Source organism: Ixodes scapularis, unplaced genomic scaffold (genome assembly GCF_016920785.2).
Source record: "Ixodes scapularis isolate PalLabHiFi unplaced genomic scaffold, ASM1692078v2 PGA_scaffold24__2_contigs__length_7659602, whole genome shotgun sequence".
NCBI lineage: Eukaryota > Metazoa > Arthropoda > Arachnida > Ixodida > Ixodidae > Ixodes > Ixodes scapularis.
The window spans coordinates 4,989,234-5,013,126 of NW_024609851.1; the positions used below are offsets into that span (position 1 = coordinate 4,989,234).

At 45.5% G+C, this 23,893-nt stretch overlaps 1 pseudogene; it reads left to right on the forward strand.

The window, feature by feature from the left end:
* The first annotated feature begins 206 nt into the window (after positions 1 to 206).
* LOC120841250 lies at positions 207 to 7,964 on the forward strand (annotated as a pseudogene).
* The last annotated feature ends 15,929 nt before the right edge of the window (positions 7,965 to 23,893 follow it).

The following is a 23,893-nucleotide window of genomic DNA, read 5'->3' on the forward strand; positions in this document are numbered from 1 at the left end:
CCACGAGGCAAGCACCAAGAAGGTCATTCACATTTAGCAGGTGCAAGTCGGTGAAATAAGATTTACTAACCAAAAGAAAAGGCCTATTCTGCATCACACACTTCTTTACTTAGAATAATTAAAAATCATGGTTATTTTCTCTTGAAGTGTGATATTTCTAAGAACCTTGCAATCAGACTGCAGTACGGTGACTGTTGTACTAATGAATGCAGACACAGTGTGATCGGTCGGATGAGGTGCCCTCCAGCAACGCCATAGAAAATGTGACCTTCGTCCGTGGCCTCACCAAGCTCAAGAAGGAAGACTTCACCATTGGCTCTTTCATCTCGGGTATGGGAAACTTTCAGCATAAGCTATACACCTAACTGTATTTTCCTGGCTCCCTGTAAGGTTAACCAGCTATCTCTTTTTTAGTGTTCTTTACAATACAAGCCCTTATGTGCAGACCGTCAGCCAGGTGTCGAGCACCACATGAGGACCGAAGAAAAGGGCACAAATCACTACTTCGACACGTGGCACATTGACAAAGGTTGCTTTCCCATTCTTTCATGTTATTTACTGATATGCAGTGACTAATTCGATAATCGGTGGTCAAAATAACATTATAAATTACTTTTATGTGTATGAGGATGCTTCCAAAGGGCGTGCACCCGTCAAAATAGTTTATTTATTATTGTGACGTCCTTCATAAAAGTATTGATGTGCTCACTTTTTGTAATGAAATAAAAGGAGATAACCATTTCAATGGCTTTGATTCAGCAAAATTGATGCGTTTTCCGACACAAAAGGTCACTTATACGACCCGTACGCCAACGGCATTGTTGAGCACTTTGCTTACCGACAGCAAAACGGAACCTTTGAAATGTGGTTCGAATCAAGGCTGGGCATTATTGTAGAGATAATCAAACCCCTACTGGAAAAAACCATTTGGCGCCTATATGAAAATAAACGGGTCCATACCGGTAACAGTTTAACCATACCGGTCACCAGTTCGTCAAAGGGGTCGCCCGTATGGCTCAAAGGGGTCTCCCGTATGAGCCATAACGCTCACCTATTTGGACAAACAGGTCACTCCTTTGTCAAACAGGTCGCTCGTTGGGCAAATGGGTCGCTCGTCTGGACAAATGGGCGACTCGTTTGGGCAAAGTTGTCGCACGTTTGCTCAAACCGGTGACCATGTTGCAAACTGTACCGGTTTAATCAAACGGCTCTCAGGAGCCCGTTTGATACTGAACGTACAGATCGGCGGCGTGGGCACGCCTAGCGTTTTATCCGTGGCAGCCAATGTTTCCGGAAGGCTGGGAGCGCCGGTTCATCGATTTCAGATCGTCCGCGTAATGCAAGTAATTAAATTTATATTTCAATTGCGCTGATGTTCGCTTATATTGCAACTAAAAGTAACACCTTTTTTTGCTGTTGTTTTACGTAAACGCGGGGCGTCGGTGAGCCGATATTTTTGACAGAACTTTAAAACTTTGTCCATCTTTGTTGCCTCAATTTACTTATTCAGCTCGAATCTCTCTCGCAGAAGACGCGACCGCGTGAAAGAATGTACGTCTAGACTCCGTTTCACTTTAATTCAAGACGCAGTGAAGGTACCACGCGTACACGCGGTTGCAAGAACATCGAGCATTGCGAGAGCACGCCCGCCGTTGCAGCAGTCAAACTAGTACTTTCTTCGCTCGGGCGCAAGCCGGGCTTCTGGCCGCCCCGCCGCCATTTCCAAGGTTCGAGCGTGCTAAAATGCGCGCGCGCGTGTTTTTTTTTTTTTCGATGTTACAAAAACACATCTAATTGGAATGCCTGGGGAGAGGGAGAGGGGCCGTCCCTGTGGTCCTCGCCCCCTCCCTCCTCTCTTGTCACCCATCACGTGACCTGCAGCCGCGCGCGAGCTACACGCTGATAAGCACCGAGATCCGAAAGGGTGCGCCGAGCAGCCGCTTTCTTTTTTTTGTCTGCTTGTTGTCAGTTCCAGCTCGACCTTCGCGCGTCCACCTGCTTCGACCTGTCGCCTAACCCCGCGGTCTTATTAGAATGTCTCTCGACAACGTATTGGATGTGCACGAAAGCTATCAGTGTTCGAAAAGTCCTACGCCTATATCGGCAACAAGCGATTCTTCAAAGAAGTCAGGAAATCTTGCGGTTTGGTTGGGTTCGGCAACTGACAGCTTGTGCGCCACGTCGTGTTGAAACTTCCAAGAAGCCGTTCCCTCTCATTTGTGTTTGTGTGCTTGTCCTGCTTTGACCGTGTCGACAAATATCGCGGATTACATCTTTCAAGTCCGCTATTTTTATGGTAAGTGCACGGCTATCTTACTTCTTGGCAACGATTGACTGTTCTTCTGCTCGTACTCTTCCAGATTATCTATATAATTATGCAGCCACTATTCTCGCGGCAGCCGGGCGAATAATTTCCCGAAAGTCTACCTTCATAGTCTAGAATTACCTCGGTTCTTGTTTGGTTTGCTATCTTCTCAGTTGTATAAAAGCTTAGAGTGCCTCTCACATTTCACTGATCGCTTGCACGTTTGTACTTGCCTACAGAAGACGTAATAAACTTTGAGGAGAATTGAAAACAATCTTTTGTGTCTGTTTTCCTGTCCGTTTGCAAGCGCCTACGCGAACACATTTGTTCTACGTGTTTCCTTCATGTTATAAATAGGTTTATGAGTTTCGGAACGTCTTAAATAAGTTTAAGATAACCAACCTACCAGACGATCCCCGTTTAGGGCTAGCGCAAAATTTCCCGATTCAAAAGGCACGTTCAAACGTGTGGTCACGTGCAAGGTCGAACGGGCACCTGTATCAAACTGGCACCCGTTTCAAACGGGCACCTGCATCAAATGGGTACCGTTTCGAGGGGGGTACCGTTTCAAATGGCTACCCGTATCCCATAATCACGTTTGATCCAAACGGGTCGACAAGTTTGCACCCGTTTGATTTACCAGTTTGCCACCCGTTTGAATTTCAAATGGTTTTTTTCAGTAGGGACATTGCTTTTCATAGATTTTTTCACAGCAATTGTGAGTCACTAGCGTGAATAGTTGCTCCTTGCCCTACTGAAAAAAACCATTTGAAATTCAAACTGGTCGACCCGTTTCAATCAAACCTGTCGATCCGTTTGAATCAAACGTGATTATGGGATACGGGTACCCGTTTGAAACGGTACCCGTTCGAAATGGTACCCATTTGATACGGATGGCCGTTTGATACAGGTGCCCGTTTGATACGGGCGCCCGTTCGACCTGGCACGTGACCACACGTTTGATTGTGCCATTCGGATTCGCTAGCCCTAAATGGGTATCTTCTGGGAGGTTGGTTATTTTAACGTATTTAAGACGTCCCGAAACTCATAAACGCATTTACACCATGGAGAAAACACGTAGAACAAATGCGCACGCGTAGGTGCTTGCAAATGGACAGGAAAAGAGACACAAAGGATTGCTTTCAATTCTCCTCGAAGTTTATTACCTCTTCTGACGACAAGTAGAAACGTGCAAGCGATCTGTGAAATGTGCGAGGCACTTTAAGCTTTTATACAACTGAGAAGATTGCAAAGCAAACAAGAACCGAGGTAATTCTAGACTATACAGCTAGACTTTCGGGAAAATTATTCTCCCGACTGCCGCGTGAATCAGCGCTTCATAGTTCTACGGACAACCTGGAAGAGTACGCGTAGAAGAGCGGTCAATCGTTGCCAACACGTAATTTGCAGTGCACTTACCATAATAATAGCGGACTTGAGAGATGTAATCCGTGATATTTGTCGTCACGGTCAAAGCAGGACAACCACACAAACACAAAAATGAGAAGGAAGGCTCGTTGAAGTTTCAACACGATGCGGCGCACAAGCAGTCATTTGCCGTACCCAGCCAAACCGCAAGAATTCCTGACTTCTTTGAAGAATCGCTTGTCGCCGATATACGCGTAGGACTTTCGAACATTTGGTGCACATCCCATACGTTGTCAAGAGACATTCTTATAAGACCGCAGGGAAAGGCGGCAGATCGAAGCAGGCAGGACAAACGAAGTTGCAACGGAAAACAAGCAGACAAAGAAACAAGCGACTGTCAACGCGCGCGCAGCCGGATCTGGCTAGGCTTATCAGCGTGGAGCGTGCCCTACCCTCTCTGTGGTCACGTGACAGAGCCGACCAGAGAGGAGGAAGGGGGCGACGGCGAGGGCGAGGTCAAGGAGCAAGACACCGGGACACCCCACTCCTTTCCTCGCAACCCTCTCCTGGTGCAATCTATAAAAAAAAAAAATCTTGCGGTTGGCTTTTTGTGGCAATGCAGTCAATGCTAGGGGAGAGGGTGCACGGTCCGCTGTACACGCGCTTTTCTTCTCTCTTAGAGTTGCCACTGCACGTCGCGTTTGCAGCCTTGGAAAGCAGGCGAAACGCGCGCAGTTCAGCACGCACGCTGGAAATGGCGTCGGCCATGAGCTCGGCTTGCGCCGGAGCCAAAAAAGCACCCAGCAGGAGCTCGTAATTTGACTGCTGCAACGGCGGGCGTGCTCTCGCAATGCTCGATGTTCTTGCAGGAACGTGTTCGCGCTATCTTCACCGCGTCTTGAAATGAAGTAAAACGGACTCCAGAAGTACATTCTTTCATGCGGTGGCGTCTTCTGCGAGAGAGATTCGAGCTGAATAAGAAAAATGAGGCAAAAAAGATGGACAAAGTTTTAAAGTTCTGTCAAAAATATCGGCTCACCAACGTCGCGCGTTTACGTAAAAAAAGAAAAAATATGTTAGTTTTAGTTGCAGTATAAGCGCACATCAGCGCACTTAAAATATAAATACATTCATTCAGATCGTCCGCATTAAGCGGACGATCTGAAATCAGCCAGCCTTCCGGAAACATTGGCTGCCACGGCTCAAACAGCTAGGCGTGCCCAGGCCGCCGATCTGTACGTTCAATATCAAACGGGCTCCCGAGAGCGGTTTGATTAAACCGGTACAGTTTGACGGTCCGGTCACCCGCTTGTGCAACATGTTCACCGGTTTGAGCAAACGTGCGACAACTTTGCCCAAACGTGTCGCCCATTTGCCCCGACGAGTGACCCGTTTGCCAAAGAAGTGACCAGTTTGCCCAAATAGGTGACCGTTATGGCTCATACGGGGGACCCCTTTGAGCCATACGGGCGACCCCTTTGACAAACTGGTGACCGGTATGGCTAAACTGTTACCGGTATGGACCCGTTTATTTTCATACAGGCGCCAAATGTTTTTTTTCAATAGGGTGGTGCTGTTGACGCCGTGGGAATGAGAACGAGACCAAACATTGTGCGCCTGAACCCATACCCAGTCTGTTGCACAGGACACCAGTCAAGAAACATCTTGCTTACATGCAGAATAAGACGATACTCAAATTAAACTTTGTTTCTTAAATTTACGAGAGAAGAACAGTTCGAAATCCACCACCAGTCACCCGTCGAACTCTGGAGCACAAACCATACACATTGGAATCTTGAGCACACACCACACACGTCGAACAGAGAATGATTTCTTCAGGTAGAACTTGTGAAGCACCGCACCTTGCTAAGAGCGTAAACGTTGACTGATACCTTAAGCTGTCAAAATATTGTTTGAAAGCTATTTGCATGTCTTCCGGAAATAACGTCGTAGACTTAGTTTGTTCACAGACATTGAAATAATCACAGACATGCCCGACTACCCGACGAAATCCTATATGACAGTGGACACTTCTGACGTATAGCTAACAATTGTACACTTTTCACGGCTTGAAGAAGAAGCTCGAAGCAGCGAGCCGGAAAAGCGAGTCCAAGGAACTGCAGGTGTGGGTGCGGCCAATCACCAACCACCTGTACTACTCTGCAGCGCTGGGTGATGGCAACGGCCCACTTCTAGTAAGTATGTGGCTCAGCTTGCTGAACCACGGGGTGGACAAGCACAATGGCCACGACGGACCGTTCAGCAAGTGCCTGCACCAGCCACTTTCTGACCGTGAATGGTTTACTGAGGCTAAGATCATTTCACCGTTCGTTCTCCGGTACACCCCTCTTGCGATTCTGATGTAGGAAAAATTAAAATACTGCTGAATGGTGTCCATTATAGCTGTGTGCTTATTCCAGGAACCCTAGCTTACAACAAGCTCCGGAACATTGTTTTAAGCCCGCGGCTCCTCAAGAACATCAGGCATCTGTCACCCGGGTCCCAGACATCCTCCGAGGAAGCTTTCAACAGCGTACTGATTGGGTTCGCCTCCAAGTGTCGGGCATTTAGGCCAGAAGGATTGGAAGCGAGGAAAACAACTCTTCTGATTGAACGACCATTCCTGGCATGGTGGCCTGCAGCCGATTCCGAAAACCATATTTAATAATAAAAAAACATAATTAATATTGTTCTTTTCATGGAATTAGCATGATAGGCATGTGCTTTAGAAGGTCAAAAGTTATGTCTGTTGTTAACTTGTGACTTAGCTTTTCGAGTTTCAGGTTGCTTTTGTACTAGTGAGTAACATATACCCTAGTTACGCAGGCGCTTTGAACTGTTACTGAGTTCAATCACAGTTATCGGGCTCAACTGTGATTGAACCGAACTGAATTGAGATGGTGATACACGGCTCTCTAGAGCCCAGCTGCAGCTAAAACGAAAACGTTATTTTGCCACGTGATCAGTCTAATTGTTAAAATAATTTAGTCAAAGACACACCTTTTATTTATTATAGGTATATTGTACAGTATGTTCAATACCTTGCTGCTTTTTAGCGGGGTTTACACGGGTACCAAAGCAAATTCAGGTCTAGGTCGCGCATATATTAGGCTAGGGGGGCAAGCTATTGCCCGATACGATGGGTGCTCCCATTACTATTTGCCCATTCACACAGCTGGTCCCCCCGCTATCTTCGCTCGTTTGGTGGCTTACAGCTAGCCGGGATTGTCAGCGGCAGCTCGGACGCCTAAACCTATTCGGTCCCGGATATTTTGCTGCCATTATTCTTTCTAGATGCCTCCCCCTGCATTCCTAAACAGTAAGTGCCTCGCATGCGACGGCGGGCGACACCGGTCCGGCGGGCAGGGTCCATTTTACCTCCGTCCGGGAAGTTCGTTCAGTTGAACCGAAGTAGGGGAGCTCACCTGAACCCAACTGTTATTACCGGCTATAGGATAGTTGGCGTCGCCGTGTTACTCCGGCCAATCGCGACTGAGTCAACTGTCGTTGACTGAATGGCCGTTGAGAGCGCCGTTGAAACTAGGGTAATAGAGAGTCTATAGTTTGTTTCATCAAGTGTACGTATACATTTCGGTCTCCCCATTGGAACCAAGTTCTTTTGTATAAACACCAGCCCATATCTTGTCTTTTTTCATTGCAGGACCCTGGTTGCTGCGCTGCACTACAATGAAAACGTTGGGCGGGAGCGGGCCACAACCCGGGAAGGAGTACGTCGCTTCATGGTCGTCACGTGCAGAGCACGGCAGGGCCAATCCACAGCACGGCCAATCCCAAGCGACGCAACGTTTGTTATGTTATTGCTTTGTTGGTTAGGGACAAAGCAGTGACACAAAATTGTGACTTTTTCAGAGTACCGTGACGAGCTGATGGATGAGGTCATGACCTGCCTGGAAAGGTGACCGACCCTGAAGGAAGCGCTCCAGGCGAATACGTCACAGCATCTGCCACCGATGTGTGCATGGTACCCGAGGCTCTCCAAGAGTGACCTGATTGCGGCCACACGATCCCGCTTCACCTCTCATGCCGGGTATGTTAACACAAGTACCAAATATTCCTGATAATAAGACAACCTCGTCAGCAATAAATATGTCAATAGCTTAGCTGCCTTTTGATCCAAGGGATGACAGATGTTCCCTTTAAGGTTTACCTTTTACAATAGCCTTCAGCTGCATTTTTTGTCTGTTTTTGTTGATAATCGGTAATTGGAAATACAAGCATTTTTAGCTGTTACTAATATTTAAATTTTCTCTGCAGATCGTCTGAAGACTAGTCCTGAAGCGCCTTTGGTTTTTCGATCTCTTTCCCTCTGCTAGTCCCTTCTTTATGGCATGAGGCACGGGATGTATAGCAGATTGTCTTTCCACATTAAATGTTTCTTTTGAGGCTAGAGGATAAGCACCCGCTTTTGGGGGGAAACCTTTGTTCCGTGGCATACCGTGCCTGTACCATGGCATTCCTTGCTTTATTCTTAATTGCTGTCAGCACACTTGCTAATTGAGTTTGTTGCAGCAAACCGAAGTGCCCTTACGCACCATTTCTTTTAGGTTTACTTTCTTTGCAGCGCAAGTAAGTGTCCCTGTCTGCTGCATTTATGTGGCGTTTTTGTATTTCAAAAGCAAGGGTAAGTTCTCACTGCTCATTTCCACGCGGTTAAGTCTGCGCCTCAAGTATGAGGTAGGTAACAGGTAGTGAAACGACTATTTTCCTCCTGGAAGTTTCAGGTTTGCCCGTTCGTGCCTCAACAGTACCCTGAGGCACCGAGGAAATGTGTCCTCTGCGGACACAATTTCTGCTGCGATTAATTTAACTAAGCTGCATTGCTGTTTCATTGTTGCTTTCTTTGCATTGCAGGTAAGTGCTGTGTGCCCCTATAGGAAAAACGTACAAGAAACAAACCTGCTGCATGTATAGTTCTGGTATGACACCAACACTGATTACTTGTTATTATGCATGCAGCTAGTTTGGTTTGGCGTTCTACATAACTGGAGATACCGGCACCGCTATGGCTTCGAGTCTGTCTATTGTTGACGTGCGCGACCGAAAGCGTCGCTGTGGTCGGCCTTCCACGATTGGCCGAACGCCGACTATGACGTCAGAAAGAGGATTTATCATCGACGGAAATAAGAGGAATGAAAGAACTTTAATTTTGACGTATTTGGCAGTGTTCCTTTGAGAGCGCAATGATTTCAAGCTTCCACCATGCTATTTACAAAGACCATCGAACTTGTTGTTTGCAAGGTAATGACGTCAAAAGGGGGAACCGTAGGAGGGCGCCACTAAAACATCTCGCCGCTAATTCTGGCAGCCAGTTTGCTTGCCGATATGATTCGGTGTGGCTGGTAAGATTTTGCGTCCGATGACGTAGGCTACCGCCATCTTTCCAGCGAACACGCTTATACCACAGGACCACCGATATAACTAAATCATACATGCAGAAAGACGACCGAAATCGTCCAACAAAGTGTCCCTCTTTTACCACCGGCATCGTTACATACACCATACATGTCGAAAAAGAACATAAGTCGCGTTTACATGAATGCGACTTAGTCGCATTGAATCCAATTGCCGCATTCAATATGCGGTCATGTAAATGGCATAATGCGCAAAGAAAGCGCAACGCATTAAAGTCCCTAGACAGAGGTGGATCGAGATGGCGAGTGCGCATTCATTCAGCCCATGTAAACGGAGTTCGCATCGCGTTTTGGAATGGAGAGGATTATCGGAAGGCGCTCGGCTGCGGGAGCGAGTGAACAGCTGAGCATGGCGGCGGCCAACCTCGTCGGCGGCGCGGAGAGCGGTCCCGCAGTTTTTTTTCCCGAGAACAAACGCAAGCTTTTATTGCAATCAAAAGTAAGCGGAATATAGCGGAGCTGCTCGGTGAGGGCTGCCCTGTCCAAACCTTTGCGAAGTACGACTTGCGCGTCCGAAGGGGTCACAAAGGCTTCGGTGCAAGCAAGAACGACACCGAGAGGTTCGAGCACTGAAGAACATTCTATGGTAGCGCGGAACGAGCAGCTCCTAACTCGGTGCCGTTCCTGGCTGCGCAAGAGCCTCTCGGACTCCGGGTCCGGTTGGTCCGTTAGCGATCGGCGAGGTTTGGAGCGGCGAAACGCGGAGGCTTGCTCAAAGCGTGCGCACACTCATCGCCTCTCGTTCAAAGTGAACCGGCGGCCCGGCCTGGAGTCCTAACCGCCTTGGTTTTGATGCTTCTTCCGTCTCGCAACTTCTTTCACAGCACCGAAGACAGCGAGCACGATCTTTACGTTCATTGAATGCGTCGAAAGGCCTCCACGTGCGATGCGCCAGAAAACATGGTGCGTCTGGTGCCGGAACTGAACTGCATAACTTCGAGATTTGAGTCAACGTGCACGGCAACAAACCGATCGTGACACCAAGCCGCGGGTACCGCATCGCCGGTCGACAGCGGCAAACGGCACGTTGCTCGTATGGTGGGTCGTGACTCGTGCTCGGCCAACTCGGCGTCTTTTCCTGGCCCCTCGCGTCGTCGCAACCAGCCACAAACCCACCAGCAGGCAACCGTAGCGACCGTAGCCGCCGTTGGAGAAAAGCGGAACCGAAACGTAAAGGTTCCGCCCAGTGGCTTCCGCTGCCGCGGCTTTTCTAAATTCCCGGCTTCCACTTCCGGTCGTCGCGGAGATGGCGAACAATGGCGAAGATAGAGGTGTGGGGGTTCGTTGGCTCGTTTACGGTTACGGGACAGATGTTTTGCGGCCCGTTTCTACTGCGTCTCTGGTTCTAAACTGGACGGCGCCTCTCATAGTTCAACCAGGTGTAATCAGCCTGGGTCAGCGCAGCCGGCTCGCCTCGTCCGATCGCCGGACCGCCGGCGACTTCCGAGTTTGGCCGTTAGGCCTAGGATCCAAAGGCGTCTGTCTCCGTGAAGCGGTAAGCGAATCTCGTCCCGTTTTCGTTCCATATTTAAATTACGTTAGGTGCGCTACAATGTAAGCATGCGTGCCAAGTGTTTGTGACAATTTTGAACTACAAGAATTGTGCTTCATTGCGGTTTGTCATTTACCGAAAATGTAAATCTAGCAATGAACAAGGAGTCACGCTTGAAAACGATGTATGTACGATGCTAATTTCCACCTGGGCGGCTTAAAAAAAAGTCAAGACTGCTTACGGTTGGATGCGAGGCTGGTTCCAATGCAATGGTAAGCCCTTAGAGCGCCTTTCTGAACGGCATGTAAGCATATAGCGTTCAGCGAGACGGCCGACGGCGAGATGCTACGAGTACCGGCGCCGAGCGACGAAGATTTGGCACTCGCTGTTGCGCCGCTCGGTTCTTGGGCTTCTAGAAAACGTCGCTCATCGCCTTCGTCGCTCGAACCAATCGCTTTCACAATGTGTGTCTCGTCGCGCGGCTGACTACCGTGTTTATTCGAATATAAGTCTACCTTTTTTTTTTTTTCGGAAATCGTGACCAAAGAATTTCAACCTACTTTCGCGACCAAATTTTGCGACCCTACCGGAGGCATGCAGCTATCGAGTCACCGAGCCGGCGTTGCCATAGAGCCGCGCCGTTTCTTGTTACAAAAAGCTTTTGGTGCACGAAAACAATTGAAATGGCCCGCCCGAGGTGGCCGGTGCCGCTATCGCGCGCATCTCGGGCGTCGGGTTTCGCCATCGCAACTCTATCCACTAGTGTTCCCCTTGCTGGGCAACGTGGAAGGAGAGGAACGCGATGCGCCATGCATTTCGCCTTCCATCCTCGCAAACGCGCACAAAAAAAAGGAAAAAAAACGGAGGTTACATCTGTTTGTTGCTTGAGGCGGCTCGGCCAACGCTCGGCTCGCGTGTTGCTCATGGCGACACGGCGGCTTTGCTTGCGTCTTTGTAGTTTGTCTTTCGTCGCTTCGCACCTTCTTTCGTTTCTTCTTGTCGTCATTTTACAACGGTTTCAGTGTTGTTGCGAATTTGCGAGGTTGTCTACCAAGCTGACGAAGCTTCGGACGACTATTACATGTCCAGAAGTTCCGACGGTGCTAAAGTTTTTGGCATCGCCCCGTGATTTTGGCATCGCCCCAAAATGTCCCCTGTTCGTAAAAAAAAACAAAAAAAAAGTTCGGCCTAAATTTGAATTTTTTCTTTTTTTTTATTCTCGGTGGGTCCAACAAAATCAAATAGGGTTCGACCTATTTTCGAGTAAATACGGTAACTTTAATTTTTATTTTGGATTACGTCGGACGTAACTCGAATGCTTGACAGTTACGTTGGGCGTAACTTTAGTTTTTATTTCGGGTTCCGTCGGACGTAACGTTAGACACTGCGTTACACTTAAGCAAAATAGGGGGTGCTGTTTCATCATATAAACCAACCATTTGTGTTTAATTAAAGCACATCCCTGGTCTAAAAGAAATACTCCTATCCTATAGGAATGTAGCGCTTCAGATAAATTTGTTAATTTTTACTTTTAGTCCGTGCCCCACAAGATACAACATCTGGCCTAAAGCAGTGTTCCGGATCTCGCTCGTGAATGGGGCCAGCTGAACATGGAAAACACACAGAGAAAAAGTATAACATTCACACCGCTGGACTAGCAACATTTAATGATGCCTCTTTTTCCTTTTCTGCTAGTCCTTGATTCCTGTTTTCTTTTTCTTTACACTTAGGTTTTTTTAATTCTTTACACTTGATTTACGTTTTCTTTTTCTTTACACTTAATTCGAAATTTCACTTCTTTAAACGCACTGTCTTTTCTGCCTTCGGAATGTTCTCATCCCTTTTCTTCTGTCTTCCTTGAACGGTCTTCCTCTTCCTTTACCTTTGCCTGGACCTCATGTCACTCCGCAGGAAAATCTTCTCGGAGTTGTGTAGTGCAACGGAAGGGGCACTGACGCAGTCCTCGCCTTTTTCTTCAATGGCTAGGGCTTCCAGTAGTTCACGGGCGAGTTGATTTTTATGTCGCCCCACGATGCTTACGTTGCACAGGGTTGCCCCGCATCGGCATGCGCGACAATGGGCTGCAAGGTGTCCTGCTGCTGTCACGTTTCGTAGAGATGTGGCATGTTCTCTGGTTCTATCATTGATACAGCGCCCTGTCTGCCCAATATAACACCTTCCACATGTTAATGGAATGTTATAAATGACCTCTTTTTGACATTGGGCGTACCTTGTTTTGTGTGCGATGTTACATGCCTCTTGGTGCCTACGTTGGTTTTCGTTTACCCTGCCGCACATAGAATACCCATTGTTTGGCGCAGAGCTTATCAATTGGACCCCTTGCCGGCCTGCGATCTTTTTTAGCCGGTGAGTGATGCCATGGAGATATGGTGCTACCACTATGGGACTTGCATTCTTTTTCTTTGTTGTTCGCTCGATGCCTTCCTTACCGCGCTTCAACTTGTGGGAGATCCTTTCACATACTGATACCAGTAGCGTTTCCGGATACCCAGCATCAAGTAGCCTGGATATCTGAGTGTCAAAACTCTTCTGGATCTGGTGTTCGCAAGACTTCTTTAAGGCAGATGTTAGTGCCGTGGTGGCGACCCCGCGTTTCACGTTCTTTGAGTGTCCGGATTCGAATGGAAGGAACCCTTTGCAGGATCGAGCTTGGTATCGCCAGCAGACGTGGTCTTCTTTAAAGTCTAAGGCTAGATCGTGGCACCTGATAGATTTGTTTACGGGTAGTTCATGAGTGAACTCAAGTCCTGAGCAGCTCTGTTCAAAGCACCTCATGACATACTCGCGGCAATCGTTGTCTTGTTCTTCTATTTTCGTGTTACAAAGTATTAAAAAATCATCAACGGAGCGGAAGATGACTTCAACCCGGGGATCTTTCATGCTTCGTTGGATAGCAAGTCCGCACGATGCGAGAAACACATTGCTGAGGTAAGGAGCCACGCGAGACCCGATGCAAACGCCCCTTTTCTGCACATACTGCTGATATTGATAGGACACCACCGTCGCCTTCAGGTAAGTACTAAGTAATTCCAAAAAGCTGTCGAGGGACATGCCAGCCGCACTTCGGAATGATGCGAGACCTTGCTGTTCAATTGTTTCTCGAAATATGTTTAGGAGGCCTCCATGGGGGATGGAGTAAGACATATCTTTTATGTCAAGGGAAAATCCAGAGGCGATGTTAGAGCCATTTTCTTGCAGAAAGGAAATCACACTTTCTGAGTTTGGAACCTTGAAAGGGTCTTGTACCTGCACTTGGGACAGTTGTTTGGCCAGAAATGTTGACACTTGTGCTTGCCATGTATTTCTCTCTGTTATAATTGCCCGGAAGGGAATTCCCTCTTTATGTGTCTTGGCTGAGAAAAAAATCGACAGTTGTTTATCCTTCGATCCTTTAACTTTTGTGACGAGACTGCCTAGATGGGTATTTTCTAGTATCTTCAGGATGGCTTTTTTTTGTTGATGTAGTTCTTTTTTGATCCAGTGGAATGAAATTCTCGGTAATGGCCTGATCAGCTCTTTCTCCGTATTCTCCTTTATCGAGGACGACGAACCCTCCCTCCTTGTCTGATACGCATAGTTTTAGATCTTTGTTCCGCAATTCCTGCACTGTAGAGTCAAAACTCATTTTCTGATGTTGAGGGCTCCTTAGGCTTGCAAGGCAAGCAATCCCTTCATTTATGATCTGCGATGCTTTTTCTTCTGGAGCTTTGGCCGCGATGCGTCTTACTAGTGCAACCTTGTCAACGGCCTGAAGCTTTGGCGGTACCGCATACTTTGGACCCTGTTCCAGTACCTTCTTGGCTTTTTCTGTAAGATTGACGTCACCAATGACGCCAAGCGAAGGCCTTTTAGTGTTTATTGTGGTTCTTCTTGCTAGGTGCTGTTTCCATGGTGGGAAGAAATGTTGAGTCCACATCCATTCGGTTGTGTTCCTCGTCATTTTCAGTTGATCTAGGAAGATGTTGCGGCTGAGGCATTTTACTCTCAGGAAATCTGTGAGTAAGCGGACTTGGCGCCAGGTTTCGGATCGAAGAATTTTTGAAACCCGCTGGGAGTGTCCCTCAGATGGCTCACATAAGCCAAAGAACTTCCGCACGTCATCCAGGATTAGTCTCTTTTTGATACTACGTGAGAGCATTCTTCCTCGGCAGACTTGCGTTGCGATTAAGAGACAGAGGTCATGCGGTTCAAGGAGGTTAAAAGAGATAAAAGGCGTGCTCAGTGAACTAGCCACATTTAATGATGCCTCTTTTTCCTTTTCTGCTAATCCTTGATTCCGTTTTTCTTTTTCTTTACACTTAGATTTTTTTAATTCTTTACACTTGATTTACGTTTTCTTTTTCTTTACACTTTACACATTACAAGCGAGCGAACAACAAAGAAAAAGAATGCAAGTCCCATAGTGGCAGCACCATATCTCCATGGCATCACTCACCGGCTAAAAAAGATCGCAGGCCGGCAAGGGGTCCAAGTGATAAGCTCTGCGCCAAACAAAAGGTATTCTATGTGCGGCAGGGTAAACGAAAACCAACGTAGGCACCAAGAGGCATGTAACATCGCACACAAAACAAGGTACGCCCAATGTCAAAAAGAGGTCATTTATAACATTCCATTAACATGTGGAAGGTGTTATATTGGGCAGACAGGGCGCTGTATCAATGATAGAACCAGAGAACATGCCACATCTCTACGAAACGTGACAGCAGCAGGACACCTTGCAGCCCATTGTCGCGCATGCCGATGCGGGGCAACCCTGTGCAACGTAAGCATCGTGGGGCGACATAAAAATCAACTCGCCCGTGAACTACTGGAAGCCCTAGCCATTGAAGAAAAAGGCGAGGCCTGCGTCAGTGCCCCTTCCGTTGCACTACACAACTCCGAGAAGATTTTCCTGCGGAGTGACATGAGGTCCAGGCAAAGGTAAAGGAAGAGGAAGACCGTTCAAGGGAGACAGAAGAAAAGGAATGAGAACTTTCCGAAGGCAGAAAGGACAATGCGTTTAAGGAAGAGAAATTTCGAATTAAGTGTAAAAAAAAAAGAAAACGTAAATCAAGTGTAAAGAATTTAAAAATCTAAGTGTAAAAAAAAAGAAAACCGGAATCAAGGATTAGCAGAAAAGGAAAAAGAGGCATCAATAAATGTTGCTAGTCCAGCGGTGTGAATGTTATATTTTTTCTCTGTGTGTTTTCCATGTTCAGCTGGCCCCATTCACAAGCAATGAACCAACATGCTCAGCTTCAGCCAAGAAAAAAATTCCGGATCTCCTTCCAAGACCTCAGGCGAGTCTTCATTCAATCCAGGAGTCGGCGGCGTCTCATGGGCGTGTCGCTGGTGCTTCTTACTGGATGGTGCTACCGAGGGAAAAGTGGTCGTGCTTGGGAGAGGCAAGTATGGCCGCCGTAAGTATACTTATTGTTTTTGCCTTTGCTCGAGTCCACTTTTAAGAAATGCAGAGTTCGCATGTGTGCATCTCTCAATGCTTCTACAGTCGGCTGTTATTATTCGGAGTGCTCCAACTCTGTCAGCGCTAGTTTCTCTTGATCATGCAAATGGGATGCAAGACTAAACCACATATGCTCTTGCAACAAACAGTGCTCTGTTGAAGCGCTGTTGAATCTACTCTTGCTTTATAATGCAGCACAAAATAGTTGACGCCAAGTATAGCTACTTTTGTGACTCCGTTTTACCAAAAGCACTGCCGCAATAGACTTGCCGCCTTATAGGTAGTGCAAAAGAACCTCGCGCGCCTAACCTGGAGAAGGGCATTTTTTTTCATAGGTAAATTTTTTCTTAAACCAATACCTTCAGCCTCCATGAAATATTAACATCATGTGACATACGGAAGAACAATAAACATCTTATCGTTGGGAAACCTTTAATTTTCGCGGCCTTTAATTTTGCGGAATTCAGTGGCTGAAATGTTGTCCTTTGTGACCGATTCGAGAAGAAATAGGGGCCACGAAGGTAAGGGGGTTTTACTGTACATCGGAGGAAAGAGGAAGTCAGTTTTGTTTGTATGCAAGAGTAAAACCAACAGCAACAATAATGGTGTCGACACTTTGTGAGCCCATCTGTGTTTATTGGAGGATATCAATTTTGTTTTAGTTCGTTAAACATTGTTACCTGTACACTGTGGGATGTCGTCTTCAACACGAGCAGTGGTTTTCCTCTGAAGCAGGCAGCATGGACGTGTGCCGTGGCACCAACTTAGTTCATTTGCAGGTGGCACCGCAGTTTGAAGGATTGTTCACACAATATGGGGGAATCGCAATCCAATGTTCTACCTTGGGCGTAGACAAGATTTGCTCATTCTAAATCATTTTGTCTAGAAATCGGGAACTTGCGACGAATGTACCCACGTGGTGGGAAGGGCCAGACAATTACCTTGTGAGCGCTTCGTTTTCTAGCCTCTCAGCCCTGAACCCACTCACGCACCACATGTGTAGATGTTCCGATGGGTGGGAGCACTTATTTAGAAAATGGTGAATGGCAACTGTTGTTATCTTTATCAGAATTCTGTATTATGGTCAAAGTTGAACTGCATATTGGCAATACTTTTTCACACTTAAAAATATGTCATACTAAAAATATGTAGTATAGCCGATGACAAGAAGAGAATGGCTGGGCGTCTTCCAGCACGTGCTTGTGCTTTTCGCCCCACTTTGAACAGATGTGCTCGCTCCAGGGTCATGAGGCACTGAAACGTCATCAAAGGTAGCAGACGGGCTGGTGGTGGAGCAACGGAGACTTCTCCCTGCCTTTGTCATGGTGTCAGTGACATTCTAACTAAGCTTAACCTGCACAGAGCTGAATAGAATTGGCTTGGCGAGTGCCCTTACGGCATATGCATTTGTACAGCTGATGCATTTTCTGAATCAAGAACATTGTGTATCTTACCTTCAAAAACACATCATTTTGGGGGTGCAAAAGGAATTCTAAGGCATATTTTTGTTTGTGTTGTCCTAATGCGCATCGACTCCTTCAACTTAATGCGGAGTCGACCCAGCCTCTTGAAAAATTTAATGCCTGCCAGGTAATTGTTTCGCATTTAGTTAGTATATCAGTATTCAGTTTGGCATCCCGTCATTAGTTGTGGAGGTGGAGTCTGTGTAAGTCAGTCATGTTTAAGATTCATAAAAATCCTTGTCAAATAACGGCACTGTCGAGGACATGTACTCAGCTCGCACAATCGCTAGGTACAAGCTGGTCGTGTGGTTACAGGCAGCAAACATCGCGGTTGGAACGTCCTATTTCGCAATGTAGCTGCAGACTAGGTGAGGGCCCACTCACAAACGTCTATACTTTGCTTCTCTTTAAGCTGGACCACTTTTGACACTACAAGCCATTGCAGCGAAAACAGCATGACACATGATTATAATCTCGACATACCATGGCGTCCAACCAGAAGGTCACGTGGCTTGCTTTGTGCACTGAATTCGCAAGGATGGCCTGAAGCTTCAGTCGGGGTTAAACTTAAGCGGATATAGTTTGGAATAATGCTCTCTGTTTTTAGTGTTGCCCGGCATGGTAAACAATTTGGTGATATAGTGCTGCATTGAAACGTCTGTGCATTAATGACTGTATCACCTTATGAATGCATACTAGCTATTAAACTCTTCGTTCTGCAGAGAAATGAAACGCACTTTGCTTCCAATTGCACCCACTTCTGTAACTTCATGGTATGAAGCACCTTATGGCTGCAAGCTCTGACCGATCTTGTTCTGTGGTCTGCGCAGGCCCATTATAGGGAGTCGCTCCAAGAGCCTCACCAAAACTTCCTGCCCGTGGTCGTTCTAATTTTTTTTTGTTGTAGGTATGCATCCTTTCTGTTTTTCCCTTAATTGTACTCAAACGTCTTCTTTTCATTTTGGCCGATTTGCCTCAAAATTTTTTAAGCACACAAATGGACGCTGTACAACTGTATCGCACATATTTTGTTCAGGGTAACTTTTATTTGCCAAAGTAACACATTTTTTTCTTTTTTGTTTTTATTTAAAAGTTTATGTGAGGACAAATTCACTGCTCTAACTTGTTCTCAACTGATTGCAAGAAATTTCGCTAATATCGTGAAACCTCCTTCCAGCGCTTGCATTGCAGCGTGAAAAAAAAATTATACATATGACACACTCTGTTTTTTAGACTGCTAGCTCATTCTGCAGGTCTGCCTGCCATAGATGTCGTGCTACTGAAGAGCAAGCGAATTCGATTGTTGGCGTTGCTATTGCTTCTTTTTTTTTAACCGTTGTCTTAATAGTTCTTGTAAATTTAGAGATTTTCTTAAAAAGCAAGCCCGAAAAATATTTAGTTTAATTAAATGGCTGAAAATAATGATTTAGTACCCCTTAGTCAGTAAAATAGATACTGTGTGCCGCTGTTAGTGTCAAGCCGAGATCCACGCTTTTTTGGCATTTTGCTCAGAGTAATTCGTTAGCCTTTTGGTGCGCCAACCAACTAAACTCTTTATATCAAGACACCTGCCCTCTGCTGGTACACTCTGCCCTCATGTTCAGCGAGTGTATGAACTGGAGTTGTATCCCCAGCCGACACTCGCTGAGCACGAGGGTAGGAAAATCTTTCCAATCCAGCAGAGCCATATATGGGGAATGTTATGCAGTCTATGATTTCGCTGCCGTAACGTCTCCCTTCCGAGTGATCTAATCAGTTCGCAGCACAGAGCGAGAGGCGTGAGCGTATGCGCGTGAACTCTAGTCTGCTCCCAGCTGAGCGGGGAGGGCCGCCATTTTCATTCATTCGCCCGGCATGGGATCGATACCCAAATTTCGGTTCTTTCCTTTATTTGGCAGGCTCTGGCAATAAAATGATATAGTGTTTTTCCTCGGTGGCTTAAAAACCTAAAGAAAGAAGTTTCTTTATGTTTGAACGCAAATTTTTATTCACGCAAAGAAAAGAAATAAGCCCGTAGCAGACGACGCGTAGCCTCAACAGTGCTCCGTGCCGACAGCTTTTCGTCAAAATGGCGGTCGTCTCCTCATTGCCTCTTTGCTGCCTTCTCTCTCCCTCCTTCGGCATTATCCTCCCTTTCCTCCTCTCCGTCGCCTTCGTGGCCACACCCACTGGCTAATCTCTCCCACTGTACGGCTCTGCATTGCTGTAGTATTTTTTCATAGACTTTACAGTTGAATGTGAATATCTGACAGAAATCTCTCAGGTTGGGGCGAAGGGGTTTAAATGAATGCATTTGATCATTCGCCTTAATTCGGTACCCATCATTTTAAGGCCAGCGTGGCCTTGTCCGGGGGGTTACTATGACTAAAACAAAAGGTTCTAGGTGCTGGTCACGAAAGAATATGCTAGCCATTCTAATGTAGCTCTGCCAAGTACTTGATTGTGATTTGTTTTTATTTTCAGCTCCTTGGGTGCCACAAGATCTGGAGATCCTAGTGGCATCAAGCTTGAACTCAATCTTCTTCTGTGGTCTGGCCGGGACCATGGGCAAGATAACCCCAGCAACAAGAGCGTCGCAGTATCTCCCTGCCTGTGACTTTCGATCAGCGTCACGACAGGGGAGTCCTCATTTCGCCAGGTGTTAGGTATGCCACTTGAAATAAGCATTCTTCTCACCTATTAATAGAACAGCAAAAGCACTATTAAGCCTGAAACGCAAAAAAACATATTCAAACCTTGGGTAGATGGATTCCCAATTACAAAAATGAGTCTGCAGACAGGATTAACATGTGAACTTAAAGCCCGGTGATATAGGTTCGATGGTGTCAGAGAAATAACTCCGCAGATCGCATTGCTCCTGCTATACCCTAACAAATTCCTAAAATAATCATTATGTTACGCTGGTGTCATCAATCTTATGTAGCTACCATACCTAGCAGTCAGGAGATGTGAAATATAAAAAAAAACAGGAACTTGCAGATTGTCAGCTCTGCAAAAACTTTATATAGTAAACAGAGCATAGCAGGTTCAACTTAAGAAAGCAATTCAGTGTAGACCTATATTCATGGTTCGCATATGTGTAATTGCTCTCCGTTATTAATGAAGTGAAAACTGCTAAAGTTGTGGCCCACTACAGGCTTTTTATTAGTGTTAAAAAATGCTATTGTGTTTTAAGCAGCTCGCACCAAATATATTCTTGAAATATATAGGTTCATGGAAATTCTTATGTAGATGTTTGCAGACAGTCATGGTGAGACCAATCTTTAATGCCAAGTGGTCAACTTATTTAGAGTTGGTTGAGTCTGTAAATATTGTAGGTTGCAAATTAAATTTTTATTGTACGCAATGGGCACAATCATCCGTAAAGACTAGCTCTACCCTAAGGGAACTTTATACGTTTACTACGACAAGATGGTTTCGCAAAGCGAAGTATTTAGTTTATTCAACTCCTGCACTAACCTTGTCTCTAGAAACTTTCATATATTCTATACGGTGCTGATATAAGATTTTGGAAATAGTTTTTCTAGACCTATGCTAGATATTTCAAGTTCATCATTTTTCTCGCAAAGCATTCGAGAGAGCCAAACCCTTTAATGTACGGAGGGAACTCACAGAATGACGCGACTGACAGTTTGAAACAATCGGCATTGTAACAGTAATAATGACATGTCACCTATGTAATTCTCATTGTCACAGATCAAACTGCTTTTTCTGTCTACACTCATTTTCGTTAGACTCATTCAGCGAACTCCCACCTGAGACTGGAGCGCTGGGTTCTGCGAAGTAATTTGAATGAATATAGATGCAACAGGTTTCTTTGAGCGTGCGTCTAACACATATTCTTCATATTGAATCTGCTAACTGTATTCATGACCATATCCATAATTGTAGCCACACTCTACCGAATTTTTATTTTGACATTTGAGTTTTCGACAGTACTTTTTTCAAACATCGGTGCTTGTTCAGCCGTACTCAAGCTCATACATCTTGTCTTTGGCTATTACATTAATATATAAAACTGTTGATGCCGAGTGAGAATTCAAGGTACCGAATCTGTCGTGCGAGTTAAGTAAGAACCAATAAAAAGTTCTACAAAGGATTTTTTTTTATAAAGGGGGCTGTATGGGCATTAGAATAGCACATGCCATGCTAAAAAAAGTGCAAATTCATTGTTAGGTATGCTAGGATGAAAGTGCTGTACCGTTTCCGATGTGTCTAAAAAAAATCTGCCGTACAGTGTTCTTTATGGAAGTTCAAACTGTTGAATTCGAAGGCTAGAAGTTTTATTCAAGATTTTTCCTCACTACAAATGTATTTAGATATCTGAGCCACCGACTCATACATGACTATGTGGCAAACATTCATTTTCTTGTGCATTATAGTTCACAAGGTCTGGTCTGCATTGATTTATTGCATTCATGCTGAAACTGGGAGGGGTTCTCTGGGTATGAATAAAGAGATAAACATTTCTTGAAATCCATATATTTGAGAACGGACAGAAGGAAGTATCTGAGAACGGCATCTTAGATTCTCTTTTCTTCGTCTTATCTCTAATTTTAACTTTATTTCACGTGAGGCATTTAGTTCTTTTAGCGCAGCTCTTAGGCAATTGTTTCCGCATTTCGCGGCGTCGCTGTCGGCGCAACCGCCCCACTAAACTTGGCAGGAAATTGAATTAATGTTGAGGTCATGTGACGTTAATATTTCCGCTAAGTCTAGTTGAGAAACTGAATTTTTTTATGGATGACGTGACACGGTCATTCGGCGTTATTTTCCCGATACTTTTAGCGGGAAAACTGCATTGGTGTTGAGGTCACGTGACATTAATATCCGCGCTAAATTTAGTGGGAAACTTAACCCGCTATATTTAGTGGGGAAATTTTGCCGCTAAATTAAAAGGAAATTTCCCGCTAAATGGGAGGGAGCAGAAGAGTAGGAGGGGAGGGAGAGGAGGGGCATACCCTCCCATCCTCCTTTTCAAGATCTGTGCTCTAATTTCACATTACAGAGAACTGTAAACGTCTCATTTGTCATCTGATGTTTATTCAACTTTTATATTGCAGGTGCGCTCGCAGCACAAATCTGGGTTGTGCTGATCCTCTACGAACAAGTTAGGAACTCCTGAGTGGCAAGAGTGGGAGCTCGGTCTGACAGCTCAAGGGACACCATTGTTCAGTATTGTGTTTATAATTATAATCTTTTGAGCAAAGTTAACTTTGCGGCATGCGAGTCTTCTAAAAAGTAATATCTGCAACCAAATTTACGAGGTCACTACATTTCGCCTCTGCTCTTAGTGCTCCTGGAGGGCCTCGGATAAGAGATTACTGGTGTTCAAACATCATGCTTGTTTAAAACCACTCACGCTGACATCCAGCATTCCAATGAAAGGTTGGATGTCCGCAAGTCGTTCTTAAACGATACAACCGGGGAAGGAACCATACAATCGTATCGTATCGGGGGACATTCTACAGGGTGTTTTTTTGTATGTTTTGCAGGTTTTTTTTTAAAGAAGGCCGTAAAAGCAACCTTTACGCTGTCTGTGTACGTGAGGTATATGGCCAGGGTGGCATAGTACACAAGGCTAATTCGTAATCATCAGTCGACTTATTACAGAGAAGTGCCAGACTTCTTTCAGAAAACTAGATGGAGGTTCATTCTAGCGTAGTTTTATCCCGCGAATCTGAATATCCCGTTTGTTTTCCACAAAAATATAACTAAAGGTGAGAAAACACAAAAAACAGCCTACCAATAGTGAGATCGTAAGAAGACCTTTCGGCCGCCAAGCGAGTGTCGCTTCAAGGCCGCGCGTCCAATCTCAAGTTTCCTAGGTACATTCTCCCGCATTGACACCAGTCGTGACACATTTTTCTGCCCTTTTAAAAGATAACATGTGCGTGCATAGCTTTGATAGGTGCTGAAGATGCGTGAGCAAAGATTCCGAAAGCTGCTTTTGTGACGTCGCTCTCCAGGGAAGTGCCTCCAGCAGTACTTTAAAAATAATTCTATGCAGCGTCGATTAACCAAATTGAGAAATAAGTTTGATATTTGATATCCTGGAGGTCAAAATGAATATTTTAACGTGTTTGCTCAAATGCAAAACCGCTTCAGCTTCCCTTTAAGTATGATATGTTTCTTAAAATTTTCATCTCTGAAAATCGACCCATGGTTTTAATTAGAAACTTGCTAAGTATCATAAAAACACAAAATCAACTTTCTTTGTGAAGATAGATATAAGACGAGAGCATGATTTTACGGCGTCCGATAAGAAACTGAAACCTAGGAACGCACCCAAATCAAGCGTTTTTATAGAACGCGTAAAATGCTACTCCTGCATTATCTCCTTCTAAAAATATTTGATTTTGCGGTTTT